Genomic DNA, 17,500 nt, shown 5'->3' on the forward strand with positions numbered 1-17,500 from the left:
TATATATATGTAATGGAGTATTACTCAGCAATCAAAAAGAATGGAATCTTGCCATTTGCAACGTGGACGAAACTAGAGGGTATTATGCTAAGCGAAATTAGTCAGAAAAAGACAAATATATGACTTCATTCATATAAGGACTTTAAGATACAAAACAGATAAACATAAGTGAAGGGAAGCAAAAATAACATAAAAAGAAGGAGGGGGACAGTACATAAGAGACTCTTAAATACTGAGAACAAACTGAGGGTTGCTGGAGGGGTTGTGGGTGGGGGATGGGCTAAATGGGTAAGTGGCATTAGGGAGGACACTTGTTGGGATGAGCACTAGGTGTTATATACATAGGGGATGAATTACTGGAATCTACTCCTGAAATCATTATAGCACTATATGCTAACTAACTTGGTTATAAATTAAATAAGTAAAAAAAATTAAGTAAATAAGTCTAATTTACAAATATCATGATTGTCTAGGAAATTTTAGTAACCCATTTTAAAGGAGGTCTTTAATTAATAAGTGCTCCCAGTTGCAAACTTAGTTAACCTCTTTAGTTACCTAAACTGAATTCATAAATATATCTTATTGCCCTTTAAGTATCCAAGAGTAGTTCTTCACATTCTCTTAAATGATCCGATACTCCTTATAAATTGGTAACATTTCAACTTGAAGTCACAAATTTAAATCAATTAGATATGCAAGACTGACTTGCTACTTCCAAAAGTCCAAAATCTCTTAAATTTTTCCAGTAACTAAAGTACCAAATATGTCCATATTTCTTCAGATTCAAAAAGCTGTCAATGCTGTAGGTTTGATTTTCTTGAAAGTTTCTCTGCTTAACCCTAAATCTGTCCATGGTTAGAAGATGATGTATTAAGCTATTTAATGGCACCCAAAGATGTCCACATCCTAATCTCTGGACCCTGTGAATATATTACCCTACATGGCAAAGGAAATTTGCAAGTACAGTTAAGGCTCTAAGATAGGGAGATTATCCTGGACAATTCAGGTAGGCCCAGTGTAATCACAAAGGTCCTTATAAGAGAAGCAGGAAAGTCACAGAAGGAGCTGTGATTATGGACACAGTGGTGAGAGAGACAAGATAACTCGCTTTGAACATGGAAGGGGACCAGAAGTAGACGAATACTGACTACCTCTGGAATCTGGAAAAGGTAAGGAAATAGATTTTCTGCTACAGCTTCCAGAATGAATCCAGTCCTCCAGACACCTTGATTTTAGCCCAGTGAAACACACTTTGGACTTCTGACCTCGAGAACTGTAAGGTAATACATTGTTTGTTTTAAACAACTGATTTGTGGAAATACGTCACAGCATCAATAGGAAACTAATGGGGCATTTTGGTGGCTCAGTCAGTTAAGTATCCAACTCTCAATTTCAGCTCAGGTCATGATCTCAGGTTGGTGAGATGGAGCTCCACATCAGGCTCCATGCTGAGCATGCAGCCTGCTTAATATTCTCTTCCTCCCTCTCCTTCTGCTCCCTTGCTTGCACACTCTCTCCATCAATGAGTGGATACATACATACATACATACATACATACATACGAAACTAACACAACACTGACCTAATATGGAAATATTTATGCCACTTCAAACAATTTGAAGGCCTATCTCCCTAACTGTTGAGGTTTCATCTCACCAGAGAGTTGGCTGATGTCCCTCCTTTTGGTGAAAATAATGACACATACTGAATCCTTCATATAGTTCATAAACGGACATAATTTATTTTAAAAAAGACACAGGAGGTTATTTACCCCATATCCCTTAGAGTTATCACACAGGTCATTCACCTCCTTCTCTTTATAGGTCTCCAAAACCTGCCCAAGTTGCCACATTAATTGATTTTATATTGTGTTACTTCACTCATATTTAAATATCTACCACTCTAAATCTAAACACTTTTCAATTTGATGTAATATTGTGGAGTTTTTTCTCCCTATATAATCAAACAACAAAATCTCTATGATGATAACATCTCACGGAAACGTTCATGATTTTATCTGATTGATACCCACAGAATAATGAGACATTAGGAAAGGGACAGAAGAAGTATTTATTAAATACTCCATACTCAGAAGACATTCTGTTGAACATTTGGGTTTCCAGTTTTTGGAATCTGTTGATAAAGTTACTATGAATATTTGTGTACAAGTATTTGTGTGGACATAGGTTTTCTTTTCTAATACCTAGGAGAAAAATTTTAAGGTCACAAAAACATACAAAAGTATGTTTAACTTCATAAGAAACTTCAAAACTTTTCCAGAGTCGCTGCATAATTCTACAGTTTTTATTCAAGCTAGTGGATGAATAATAGTATACCATTATGGATTTAATTTGCATTTCTCTGATGACACTTCGTGTGCTTATTGGCAATATGTGTCTTCACTTATGAAGTGTCTTTTTTAATCTTTTGCTCATTTTTAGTTAGGTTGTTTATTATTGAGTTGTAAGAGATCTTTGTACACTCTAGATACAAGTCTTTTTCTAGATAGATAGATAGATAGATAGATAGATAGATAGATAGATAGATAGATATTGCAAATATTTTCTCTGTGACTGCCTTTTCATTTTCTCAATGGTAACTTTTGAAGAGCAAAAGTTTTAATTTGCTGAAGATCAATTTATCAATGTTTTTTTAAACAGCATTTTTTGTCTCTTCCTAGAACATCTTTGTGTAACCCAGATCACAAAGATTTTCTTCTGTTTTTTTTCTAGCTGTTTTCTCCTTTTAGCTTTTACCCTTTTGTCTATTTTGAGCTAATTTTTGTAAACAGTATTAGGTAAGGGTCAAAATCAAAGATTACAGACCTATATGTGATAGAAGTTAGATCAAGAATACATATGTCCCAACTCGTAAACTGTGTAATAAAAATCAGTGCAATTTAATGTACATTATCACTCAATACAGTTAATCCTAAAAAGCATCTTATGAATATCTAGCAAATCTTTGGAGCTATGACTAAAATAAACATCAATAAACGAATAAAAATTTCTCAAAGAAATTTTAACAATACTGTATTATATATTTGAAAGTTGCTAAGTGGGTAGATATTTAAAGTTCTCGTCACAAGAGGGGCAACTGGGTGGCTCAGCTGGTTAAGTATCTGACTCTTAATATAAGCTCGTGTCATGGCCTCATGGTTCCTGAGTTCAAGCCCCACACTAGGTTCTGTGCTGACAGTGTGGATCCTGCTTGGGATTCTCTGTCTTCCCCTCTCTATACCCTTCCCCCACCCTTGCTCTCAAAAATAAATAAATAAATTTTTAAAAAAGAAAAATAAGTTCTCATCACAATAAAAAAAACTTTAACTATGTATGTTGCTATCTGTTAACGAAACTTATTGTGGTAATCATTTCACAAGATGTACATTTGTCAAATCATAATGTTACACACCTAAAACTATACAATGTCCTATGTCAACTACATCTCAATAAAAAAGAAAAATCTAATAGTAAAGGGTAGAAATGTACATAAAAACAAAAAGTCAACATGCACATTTATAAAAAATATATATATAGGCTAAACCTAAACCTAAGCATTTTGGTTAACCAGTTATTTTTCTTAGGGAGTCTATTGCATAAAGAAAAATAATAGAACATAAGAAACCATAGTTTATTTTTTATTTTATATTTGTAATCTATAATTCTAATTTTTATTTTGCTCATGATCCACCACATTTCTACATCATTTCCCATGGTCAATCAGTTATACATTTTAGGGAATATGAACATACTTTTAGTATAAGTAAAACATTAACAAAATATGCACTCAATAATTCCATGCCTCAATAATACACTGGGGAATTATTTGCTAATCTTCTATTAGGAAATATATTGAGAGATTTTTTGTTTTGTTTTTTTTTACCTTATATACAGTGGACTCTTAAACAACTCAGGGTGTTAGGGACATGAATTACAACAAAGTCAAAACTCCATGTATAAATTTTGACTCCCCCAAAACTTAACTACTTATACCCTATTATTGAGGAAGCTGTACTGATATAATAACATAGACAGTTGATTAACACATAATTGTGCGTTGTATGTATTATACTGTATCCTTACAATAAAGTAAGCCAAAGAGGAGAAAATGTTATTAAAGATATAAGGAAGAAAAAATGTATTTATAGTTCTATACCTTAGTCACTGAAAAAAAGCCCCATGTATAAGTGGACCTATGCAGTTCAAAACCGTGTTATTCAAAGGTCAATCATAATACTATGTTCTTCATCTTATTAACTTTATTATATTTTGCCAATAAATAATGGATATATGGTTTTTATGTATAACTTGGATATATTATATCATCAAATCATTTCCCAGCAGTTTGAAAAAATTAAAATACAGAAAGCAGCAAAAGATAATATAAAAATTATCTCTCTTGTCCCTACCAAAAAAGAACAAAGACCACCATTCATTTCATCTATGCTTCAGATTAAAATCTATACATTTTCATACATAATCCCAATTCCTGTAAAATTTTCTTCTCTGCCACGCACCATAGAAGTAATCATTATTATGTAAGTGGTGCTAATCCAGCCTGTTTATGTTTTGAGAGAGAGAAAAGTACCACATAAACACACACACACACACACACACACACACACACACACACACACACACTGACTCACTCATTCACCATGTGTGGTAATATTCTGTGCTTGTTTTTAATTTATGTAAATAGGATCCTACTTTATATAACATTCAGAAAGTCACTTTTTTTTACTTAATACATTTTATAGAGTTATTATGGTAGTTAAAATAAGAGCTAGTTCATTTATTTTAACTGTTACGTAATAGTCCATTGTGTGGATATGTCATAATTTATTTTTCCATTCCTCCACTAATACACATACAGATTGCTACTATAAAATAACACTGAAATGAACAACTTTTATATGTCCCCTTATGCACCTGGGAAGAATTTTCTTAAGGACAGCACTGTCCAATATAACTTTCCTCAAAGATGGCAATGCTCTGTGCTGTGACTACAGAGCATCTGAAATGAGGCTAATGTGACTGAGGAACTGGATTTTTTATTTTATTGAATTCTAATTAATTTAAATGCAAATTTAAATAGTTACATGTGACTAGTGACTATCATATTGGACAGTACCTGTTCAGTACATATGCCCAGAAGTAGAACTGCTGGGCCCTGTGGTATATCCATTTACAAAAATGATCACTCTAAAGTGATTATGCCAATTTACACTCCTCCCAGTAAGGTTACCACTTCCCCACATCCTGCACAAGATTTATATTTAGATTTTACCTTCTTTACCAATCTGAAAAGTTCAAAATTACATCTCATTTTTGCTTTAATTTACATCAACCCAATTAATAGTGCAGATGGAAATCTTATACAACTTTTATTGACCATTTGGATTACTTCCTCTCTGAATTGTCTGTTTATCTGTATCCTTTTTCCAATAGGTATTATCTTTATCCTTCTTAAATTAAAGCCTTACTAAATCTCATTCATTTATATTCCCACCTTGACAGCTCCCTCCAAAGAAGTCCCCTGGACGTAAAGAACTTTTCACCACCCTATTGAACCACTTTTTATACAGCATGGAGTTGAGTGTGTACTAATGCTGACAAGTTTCCCAATTTCACAGAATATCCAACATGAAGGTTTGGCACCTTACCATCCAATGTGGAATATATGGTATCTGTTCTGTTGTTGGTCTTGGGGTCTCAGGTATAATTCATCAACAGAAAAAGTTCCAGTTTTATATCCGATATACATTTCCATGGATATTTGACATTTACATTTCCAGGGACATACTTTTTAGATCAGATGAGTGTATTTATAAGATATTTCTCAGAAGTGCAGGGCAAGTTTGGGAATTATGCATATTAAAAAGCATATTTTGCTTTTTTTCAGAAATAAAAATACATACAAATACAGAAATAAAAATGTATACAATGAAGGGGTACCTGGATGGTTTAGTTGGTTAAGTGTCTGACTTTGGCTTAGGTCATGATCTCCTGGCTCATGGGTTTGAGCCCTGCATCGGGCTCTGTGCTGACAGCTCAGAGCCTGGAGCCTGCTTCAGATTCTGTGTCACCCGCTCTCTCTGCCCTTCCTGTGCTCCTCATGCTCTGTCTCTCTCTCTCTCTCTCTCTCTCTCTCTCTCTCTCTCTCAAAAAATAAATAAACATTAAAACACACACACACACACACACACACACACACACACAATGACATCTGGAGTATTATCTTTGTATTTAATCTATTTAATACCACAATCTTGCTGGGATAGTCTCTTGGACTCATAAAGAACAACAACAATAGCATACACAAATTCTTATCCCCAGAGGCATAACACAAACCAAAGTACATGAGCAACACTATGCTCCTTTACAATCAGTTACACAGAGAAATGTGTGTCAAAGCATTAACTTCAACAGCCATGTGTTACATTATGGGAAATGTCATTATTCATAAATGCATTTTCCATTTTTATAGCAGAAGTAGCCATAGGAATTTCCATTTATAGCCAAGAAGATCACTTATATAGGGAATCATTGGCAAAAAAAGTGAAGTAATGACTGAGAATATGTAGGAGATAAGATAGGTCTATTCAACAGGAAAGGAGTTCCTTTTTTTCCAACACATCTTGGGGAGATAAAGCTGAATAAAATGTTTTGCTCTTCAGTGGTGACTAGGGATACGGTCAGGGCTCATGGGATTGATATAGGCACAATCAGGACTGTGAAACGATGGACACCAGGGGAAATTTCTAAAAATCATGTTATCCAAAACATTTTCTATTATCAAGATCCAGGATTTTCTGTATCTCTGTGGACATAAGAATCTAGAAAATGGGATCTAAGAGAATACAAAGAGACAGAATACAGGAGTTAGAAGGCAAAGGTTCTGACTTATCAAATTAGAAAGGTATTAAACTTTGAATGAAGTACCAAAAATGTTTTAAGCCTCTTGATGTATTTTTTTTTAATTCCAGGTAGCAAAGTGACTTCATAAAATGTTCTTTCAATTTAGAGTAACAATAAATTCCACAAACATTTTAATTTTTGGAATATTTTTAAGTGAATTCTCTTTGAATACTGTGCAAAATGGATTTGTTATATTCAGGTGAAAATATATTAAGCCCCTCCCCTCCAGAGTCACCAATGATTTCCATCACCAAAACACTATTTTTTCCAATTATCTCCATTCCTTAAATGCATTGGGCCTTTCAAAAAAATGCCAAAGGATTTACTTTTCTGATCTTGTCCAAGGATTTTATAATTGAGTATCCTGCTATCAAACCCAGCCATCTACCTCCTCCCAACCCCACCCTCATCATCACCAATGTCAGCAACACTGTAACTAACTAAAAATTCCAAATGTCACTGGGAAGGTCAAATGCCTATTTAGAGGAAAGAATCCCAAGTAATGGAAAAAAAGAAAGAGACATTATGTTTAGTTGATTCAGTATATAAACTCCTTGCTAAAAAGAAATCAATTTGATAATTTCCTTCTCATCCTCTAAGTAGTTCTATGTTCTTCTGATTCTAGAAGATACGTTCATAAAATATTTTTAAAGCCTATTTAAGTTTCTTTGCCATCACATAAAGATGAAACGGAAAGAGTAAAAGAGTTAAACCCTTCAGCTTCTAGATGAACCCAACCATACCACTACATTGTTGTCTTTATAAGATGTGCATTTTAAATTGCTCTCCGTTTTCTCCCAACTCCCCTCATTTGGGACAACCATTATTAACAGTTTCTTTTATATCCTTCTTGATATTTTAGTATTTTAAATATTTTAAACCTATGCAATCATATTACACATCCTCTTCTATGCCTTTTTTAACTCAATAAGTCTATCTCAAGCTGTTTTTCACTTGAGTACATCTATGTAGGTTTATCACATTTGCTTGTGTATTCCATTTTCTTAACAGCCACTTGGAGCAGTATCTAGGAGGGTGTAAGGAAAGAAGAACTGCTGCAGGCCCTAATCTGCATAAAAGTTATACATACACACATGTAATAAAAGGCATATATGTGTATAGTCTGCTGCTGTCAGGTAACAATGTACTATTTCAGGTGGATGCTCAGTGTTTACAGAGGGCCCAGAAGATACACATTACAAAATGGACAGATGAAGTGCTGAACTAGATACTGCCTTCCTTTGATTCAAGGATGCAATATTTTGTCTGCCAAGCCTCTGACATTTTGCTTAAGGGTAAAATGAGAAAATATTTAAGGAGGCATTAAAGGAAAACAGAGAAACTTGAGTAATAGCAAAATACCAGTAGAAGGACCACACAAATTAGATTTAGCCCTTTAGACAAAGATCAGGGAATATAGAATAGGCCTATCAGAGATAATGGTTTTAAAAAGCATACACAGAAAGAAGTACAACATAACAAGGGAAGCTTTTAGTCCATGACTATTCACAAACTGTTTGTAGAAGAGATTGACAAAAACTTATTGGTGGGAAAAATATCTGAGCAGATGAGGTATGCTTTCAGGGCTGCCTCTAATGCTGAAGAGCAGGCAAATCAATAATTCAGCCTTTAACGCTGTCTAAAAACGTAAAGCAGAATTGGTACAATTTAGTAAATGCCATCCATCCACAAAGCCCATACCAAGCCAATTTCCAACAGCCAATATTTTCCATCTTATTTTCTCTATAATATTTAGCTTTTTGCTTTAATTACACTTGATATTTGTAAAGAGAAAGCTGGCGTTGTAATAATTGGATAGCTTTTTTATCTATGTTGGCAGAAACGGAACTTTCTCTTATATTTGAAGAGCAATACAAAAGCAAAACTTCCTTTTCTCACAAACTCAATGCCAAAACTATCCTCTGAGTCACACCGTTTCTTTAAATCATGTTGTTCTGAAAGTTGAGATGTGTTATCTTAAATCTGCTGCCAGGATCCCACTGTTCCTCAGCTAGTACCAAAAAACTACCAATGTCAATTCATCAAAATGTATATACCTCTCCAAGACATTCTTTTTGTCCTTTCTTTCCTTCTCTACTTCCTCCTGATTTCCCCACTTTTTTTCTTTCCTTCCTTCTGTCCTCTCTCTCTCTCCTCTCTCTCTCTCTCTCTCTCTCTCTCTCCCCCTTCTTATTCAGGATGCAAGAGAGAGCAAAGTAAATACAACCTTTCAAAATCACAGATCCAAAAGAAATTGGGGAGGGTCCTAGTACAACAAGGAAAATTTCCCCTTACTCATTTTGTGTTCTGGATAAAAATCCAGACTGAGCTTCAGAAAGCCCAATTGCTTTAGCTTAAAGGGGAAAAAAAGTTTGTGTTGAATTAAAGATTTTAACGTGTATAAAACATTTTAATTATTGGAGATAAAGTTTTATTCATTAATATTAATCAAATATAAATGTGTTCTTCAATTTCTCATCATTAAATACTTAAAATTGCATTAGGAAATCTTGGAAAGGTATGCTGTTGAATAGGTGTTAATGGCATTATGAGCTGAGTGGACAATATTCAAATCTCTGTCTATAAAGTGTTGTTACAAAGCAGGCTTCCTAAGTTCTCATTCTCTTAAGTTATTCTTAGTATTTTTTAAATACCAGCAACAATTCTTAAATTTTTAAAATTCACTTTGCAAGCAGAACAGATAACACTACGAGTGCACAGCTACTAACATTTCCATTTATGTACTCAAAATACCTGTTTTGAAAGGACAATTACCTGTTTTCAGTCACAACTTAGGTGTAAATCTCTAAAATTTTAGCTGACAGGTTTTACTATGTAATAAAACATGTCAAATTCAAACTGACAAGTGGATTTCATTTTTGGAGGGCTTTTCCTCACACCTTTTTCCATTATAATACAAGTACTACTTAGCCATATGATTTTCTGCAAAACTTAACCAAAAATGTAAAACATAATGCATGTCTCAACATCTTCACACTTACATGGAAGGCTCTGGGGGGAGGGAAAGTCTTGCTAAATTCAGAAAAGTGTACTGTCTGGAAATGAAGAGGCTGCCAGCTTTCATCTGTTGTCTTTCTTTAGGTACTTGCGTGCCTGCCTTCCAAACCTAGACTGAGGACAGAGCTATCCCACGTCTGGGTGCATCTCTGAAATTCTTCAATTACGCAGTTTGTGGACTTAGAATATCACATTGTCCAGCCATGTTTATTCTAAACAGATGATCCGGACACAGAGAGATGTCAGCCAATGAGCTTAAGCACTGCATTTTCAGCTTCTCTTTTAATGGAGATCTAGAGAGATGTAAAGTGCAGTCATCCTATTAAGTATGCACATGGACCATTTGTCTAATCAAACTGGAAATTATAAGATAATGAATTATGTTAATTTATTTCAAGTCACAATTGATACTGCAGATAAATACTGAATGGCAAGTTATATAAATAGTAAAGTGTCTTATTGTGAGTGTTGTTGCCGTTTGCTGAGCGGTGAGAGAATGAGATCAAGTTCACTGAAATTGTGTGTGTGTGTGTATGTGTGTGTGTGTGTGTGTGTGTGTGTGTGTGTGTGTAAAATTAATCTATTCCATCACTCCCGTCATTAGCATTAGGCATTAAACAATAAGAATTGGTACTCTTAGAACAAAACTTCTTAATCTTGTGCCATATCCTTAGATGAAAAGAAAAAGGGATAAGACTACATTTGCATACAAACTTTTAATTATTTAAATTTTTAACCTAACAATAGATATTTACACTCTTAATTGTTCATACGATTGCCTCAACATTAAATAGAAAATGATACTTATTTATTATCAAATGTCGTCTAACAAAAGAAAAAAAAAAAAGCTTCGCTGTTATTAAAAGTAGACCACTAGTGCCCCCTTCTGATATGAAAAATGAAGAACAATTATTCTCTTCGACTTGAAAAGACACTCTATGCTAATCCTCTAAACAGCTGTTTCAAGTCAGATTTATGCCAATTCTTCTATGATTTAATAATAAATCCCTCATTTATCTCCTAAAATGGTAAATATTCTGATGTTTTACTATTGTTGAGTTATCTTCCTAAGAAACATTACAAAGTTGGGGAATCCTGTTAATTCTTAAACATAACCAAACGCCTCTATGCAAATTGAGCTTTAAAATAAACTCTGGAAAGAATCTTTCAAAAATATTTGATGTTTTATCATCATTGGTTTTCATTTGATTGTGTGAAAGCTAATAAACCTGAATCTATACCTGCCTTAATCACATTAAATGTCATGTTACCTCGCTTTTCACCAAATTCAAGCTGATACTCACAGACACACTCATTCATTACACTCCTCTCTGACATACCATAAAGGGCAAAAGGCAGCATGATAGATTAAAAAGATATTGTGGTACAATATTAATTACAGTATCAGCACCTCTTTCTAGCTCAGACTGCATATAAATGTCTATTTTCATTTTTACATTCAGAAATACTTTGAGGGAGAATGGATTTATTGCATAGACATACTAAATGGGAACTTTGGTTGGATATTCTAAAGTACCAAGTACAATGCTAGGCATGCCAGAAAATTTGCAATCTTTGTCTTTAATCCAATTTAGTTTTTTCCCGATTATTTTAAGGATGTGAGACTTGGAGTTATTATACAAACCATAACGTGACTAGATACAATAAAGCAGAAATATTTAAAAATTCTCCTTAACGAAACTAAAACTTTAAAACGCCAATTTTTCCTTACTTTGTAAAAGTATTAAAAAAAATCATCTTTTTCACAAGTTAAATAATAAACTAAATGGTACCATATTCTTAAATGTAAATAGTTTTCCTCATGTTGGGCATATTGAAATAAATTGATGAAACCTTCCATTAAGTTGCAAATGCCCACAAAATAACAATAACTTGTAATACTGTTTAACTATGTCAAAATAAAAATATCCAATATTTAGAACCTATTTCATCAAAATATGAATTTATGTTCAAGACCAACCTCAGAAAAAAATTCAGCTTCAACCATGAATGCCATGCTAAAATGTCAGGTGAGCTTGCTTCCAGTTATCTGATCCAGCACGATTCAGATTTTACTTCGGAAGTGCCCTTAGTCCATGTGATGATCACCCATATCTCATTTTTGAAAAATAATTTTGCTTTCCGGAAAACATAATGTTGCATTTTTTGTTTGCAACCCTTCCTGCTGTCCACTTCAGGGTGAATTCTTTTTCACTGATGGAGTTTACCTGTCACACGTGGAAAATGACGACCAAGTTCAGTTTGATGATACTAAACAACTGAACACATCAGGAATAACTGGATCCAGTGACATATTTCCAGTGCTATATCTCAAAGTGAGAAGCCCTACTCCATGAAACTATGAAAGACCCAGAGAGTAGCATCCAGGGGATAATTTCTGAGTGGGTAGGTTTTTACTCGTCAACTTAGTGACTCCTCTAAAGCTCATCCTTTTGACCAGTAGGGTGAGGACTGCTGACTTTGCCAGTCATTCTCCTTCCCTGGGAATCTGACAGAATCACTTATTGCTACTGAAATCTGTGATGTGATCCAGATGTTTCCATTCCACTTTTTCTCTTCAGATTTTCAAAAATATACAAAGAAATCTCTCCATATTCAGAATAGTAAACCAAATGAGAAAGCAATTTAAATTATAATCCTATTTTTAAGAAGCAATAATGATTGCATCATAGCACAGAAAAACTAAAATGTATTTGATTTCTAGCTTTAACTCTTTGACTGCATTTAATTATAGCCCTCGTTTTATTATCACTACCAACAGCCATATGTGGGGCACCTTTGAATGCATTCTCTCTGACACTCGGAGGCCAATTCTCTCTGAATGCAAACTACACACAGTACAGCTGCGGAGTATTACTGCTGGTGTGCGGACAATGTAGGCAGGCAATTGCTGCTCGGTTGAATTGAATTAATAAAATCTACCTCAAAAAAAAAAAAAAACAGGCAGGCATGAAGGCTTTAACACAAATTATACATCATATTCAAAAATCTCTAAGTTGCCAGGAGCAATTCAGAAGGAAGAGAATCCCTAAAATATTTTAGTCATAAATGAAACAGCAATATGTACAGTTAAAATATTGCTGTTATAATCTAAAGGACTACCAAAGACAGAACAATGTAGTCCATGGAGATGGGAGGAAAATCATCCATACAAAGACTAAAAAAATTCAACCCTAAATTCCAATTTCTAATCCATTTGTACTGGTTATCCAAACGTTTAAAATATTTGGAAAAAAAGGCTTTCCCATTTATGTGAATATTTAGAGCATTTGTACACATCCCCATTCTCCTGGTTTTGTGACGTATGCTCCCACCTATATTCTATCTAAACTTGGTTGATTTGTATACTAATTATGAGAATCATAAAATGGCATTCAAGCAGGAAAAAAAATTGAGGGGAAAAAGGTGCTTCAATAAACTTAGCAAATACAGCTGTTATACCTGTTAAGGTTGAATTCCAACTATAAGTAAAGATTTTTTTTCCACTGCAGATCGTGGGAGTTTATGATAACTATAGGTATGATCAAGGCTTATTTCAATGCTTTGAAATGTCAAATGAGTAATTTTATTCTCTTTTATTTTTAAACTATTTGCAGAGACAACACAAAATTATATAATGTTACATTTATTTTAACCTACACTTCTTCCTTCATAAATTTACTTGTCTAAACATTTCACTAACATTGTGCAATTTTAAACTGAGAAAAAGAACAAAGTTACAAGTGTGACAATTTATCAGGAATAGATTAAGTGACAGCTGTAACTAGAATCAGAATTAGTAGATTATTTTAATAGTTCCAGGAAGAGTATAATTTACAAAAGTACATTTGAATGATGTTAGGAAGATAGCATGAGAAATTATTTGCTTAGTACAGGATGATTTCTTTAAATTAAACTTTGTTAATATTCTTTCCATTAGGATATTTTTAAGTACAGAGATGTGTAGATGTGTCTCTTGATGTAACAATTCAAGTCATCATTTGGTTCAGTGACATGAGGGAAAAGTGAGTATTTCCTCAAGATTTTGCTCAAGTAATGGAATCTCTTGGCAAATTTATGCTTTTTTAAAACTACATTTTGATGGCTATTTTGCCCTTTCTCCCATAATACTTCTAAAATTGCTATATAAACTCCCAGATTTTTTCATATATTAACTTAGCTGCATTTCATCTTTCTCATACACTAACTTCTAACCAAGAATGTATTTAAGCGTAGCTTCGTTTTATCCCCTTTACCAAATTCCCAAGATCTAGACATCTTTCCCTTTTTTCCTTTGAAAACTGCCTCAAGTATTACTACTCCAAGAAATCTTGACCACTTGAGGGGCATTAATCCAAATTCTCTTCAAGTCTAATATCTCAACAGTCAATATATACTCTTCTACCAGAAATAAACAACCTACTTGACTTTAATATAAATATATCTGTGATTCGTGCTCTTTGTGAAACATCTTTCATTACTTCTATCAGTATGTTCTTTTGTAATTCTCTCCATGTGAATGTCATTTCTTTAGAGTAAAAAGGAAGAAAAGCTTCCAGAGGAACTATTTAACACGTGCACAGTGATGCATATATTTAGGCCCTTATTAGATGATGACGGTGATTAAAAAAAAAAAAAAAAAAAAACAAAACATTATTTTCATAAATGTTCCTGAGAAAGGAGAACTTCGATTTGTGAACTAGAATGAAAGCTAAGGCAATGTTTAATTCCAAATTATGTATTTTTTAAATTTCTCTTTCTAAACATTCCATCCTTAGTAAGAATATCCTGTTAACTACTTATTATCCTGTTTGACTTTTACAAATTATATGTCTTGCAGGGTTGAATACATTTTGCAGGTCAGTCGATGTTTCAATACTTATTATATGAGCAGAATCATGACTTAAAAGGACTATAAAGAAAGAAATTGCATGGCATCCTTATCCTCAACAGTGATTACATTCTCTTTGAAAGCAAAATAACTAATTAAACCACAGTCTCTAAGTTATGCTCTTACTAGAGAATAGGAGATTCCTAGTCTCCTTTACATTAAGACTATGCATTCAGTACTATATTTACTACAACAAAGGTAAAAGTTATCTTCTCCAGTAACTGATTCAAATGTTTTCCTCAATAGAACCAAGGAGAAAGAAAGGCAAATGAGTTATAAATGAATAGATTTAGCAATAGATAAATAATAGGTAATTAATAGGTAAACTGCATGCTAGAAATGCAAAGAAATATTAAGAACTTGAGCTGTGTTATGTGATTGATTTTGGTTTTAAGTAGAAGAAAGAATATTCTTAAGTAATATCCGTATTTATGATACACTGTATTCAGTCTCTAGTTTGTGTCATGTTTTCTGGTTTGCTAAAGACAGAGAAAGAAGTCCTGTAGTGTCTGGACAAAAACATTAGGGATTTGACATCAACCAACCAAATCCTTTCTAATCCTGAATTGTAATTGGAGATTCAGAATCTATCAAAGTGGTGTACTCACAGAACTCAATAAATGACCACGTGTAAATGCAATAAATGATCAAAAAATAAATGAATAAAAGGAAAACTGAAGTTCAACCTATAGACTAAGACAATTAATTTGTAATTGGAAAATAAAATTTAACTTGAAAATACCTATTAATATAAATCTCCATGTGACCACTTAAGCTATGGTTCTATAATGCAAGCATTATGTACACAAAAGCAGTTATCAACAGAAGTTAATACATTACCACCATTACAGTTTCACCTGGAAAGAAAGTTCTTAATTTTATCCATGTCTAGGCAGTGTCTTCCTAAACAGATTTTGAATAAACTCAGAAATGACATCACAAAACGATTAGCCAAGTTCATTAAGGACACTCATTCCAAGTACATCAAAGCTTGCAAAGGAACGACAGCTTTTTAATGGCAGTTCATCTCCTTGCAATGAATTGTTTTCTTGAATCCTCTGTTGGAACTTGTACAGTTGGCAGCATGCAGTTGATTGTCCCTAACATTTACATGAATGTGTATGTGCTTGTGAGGGCCACTATGTGTGAAGTCTAAGGGGACTGCTCCATGTTAATGAGAAACCAAGGAATTCCTCTAGCAGCATCTGGCATAAGTGTGAATCACATAATTTAAAGCTGTCTTACATGCTTCGTTTCAAATTTTAGGCCTTCTTTCCTTAAAACCACTTTAATCACTATAATATTAAAAGGGGAAAAGTGTTTTCCCTTGTGTTTCAAGTAGCAATTATAGATTGGGAATACCACCACCCCATGTACTCTGATGGTACAGAATGAACATCATAAGCTCCGATTGCTGCTTTCAGGAAATCTTGAAAAAGCAGACATCCCACAGTCAGGTGCTCCGCAATCTGATGGTAAGCCTCTGGCGAGCACAAGCCTGCAATCAGTAGGCAAGGAAATAGGTCACCCCAACTCACTCTACCGCTGAACTCTTTCAGTAGGAAAGTCCACTTTCTTGGACCTTTTGTTTTCTATACTATTCTCTGTAAAGTCTATAATGTAGATGCAAAACTATAAGTATGTGCCGCCAGAGACTTTCATGATAAAACCAAGAATAATCATGTGAAGTTCATGTCAAAGTTGCTTTTACTTGAATGAAATAAAAATCATCAATAGCATATTTTCATGATGTCACTAAGATAAACCCATGTCAAGCCTTCATTTTGATAATTCCGTGATTTTTAAATCTGATTCATGTATAAGTGAACAACTCCACAACACTGAAAAAACATTTTCACAGAAAAACAAGTTTGCAATTAACTTAATAAATGACTTAAATGGTCTTCCTTCTTGGGCCCCAAATATAAACAGAAATGACCCATTTTTAAGCCCCTGTTCATGGTTAAGATACTACAAAAATACCAAGCTAAGGATAGGTTAACAATAGCAATAAGCTGGCTATCTCAAATGTCTCTAATGTATACCAGTGTGAATATCCATATCAAATAGATAGGAAAATCTATGATAAGCCTAAGGATTAAGAGCTCTCATTTGAAGAAATACATTATTTCACCAGAATTATGGTGTGGCGTGCAGACCCTAAGAACTTTTGAAATAATATATTTAATCTCAAGTAGCAAAAATAAACACACAAAAAAATTGGTACCAATAAGATATACAAGGACAACTTTAGTAAATCCATATTTTTGCAGATAATGAGTTACATGACAAAATTTTGTTTTTCTAAATAAAATCGCAAAAAAATGTAAATGGAGTGTAAAATGATTAGAGATGATTACATTAAATCTTGTGAGGCTGAAATTTTTATGACTCACGTTTCTTCAAGAATGGAACCACTCAAACATTCTATTTGCAAGTGTTATTAGCTTCACTTTCAAACAAGTCTTAATGTAGCAAGGATGGCTTTGTAAAGGAATCTTCCCTGTTTTGAAAAGAAGGTAAGAAGAGAAACTTGAGTTTTCCTCCTAATAGCAACTCCCCCTAAAAATAATCATGAGCTGCTGAAAGGCAATACTGTCTCAGTCGTCAACAGCTCTAAAATCAGAGACTCTGGTTTCATCATCTTAATGTGGTATGCAAAGCCCTCCTC

The sequence above is a fragment of the Herpailurus yagouaroundi genome, unplaced genomic scaffold, assembly GCF_014898765.1.
Source record: "Herpailurus yagouaroundi ecotype Mexico unplaced genomic scaffold, PumYag 29, whole genome shotgun sequence".
In the NCBI taxonomy this organism is placed as follows: Eukaryota; Metazoa; Chordata; class Mammalia; order Carnivora; family Felidae; genus Herpailurus; species Herpailurus yagouaroundi.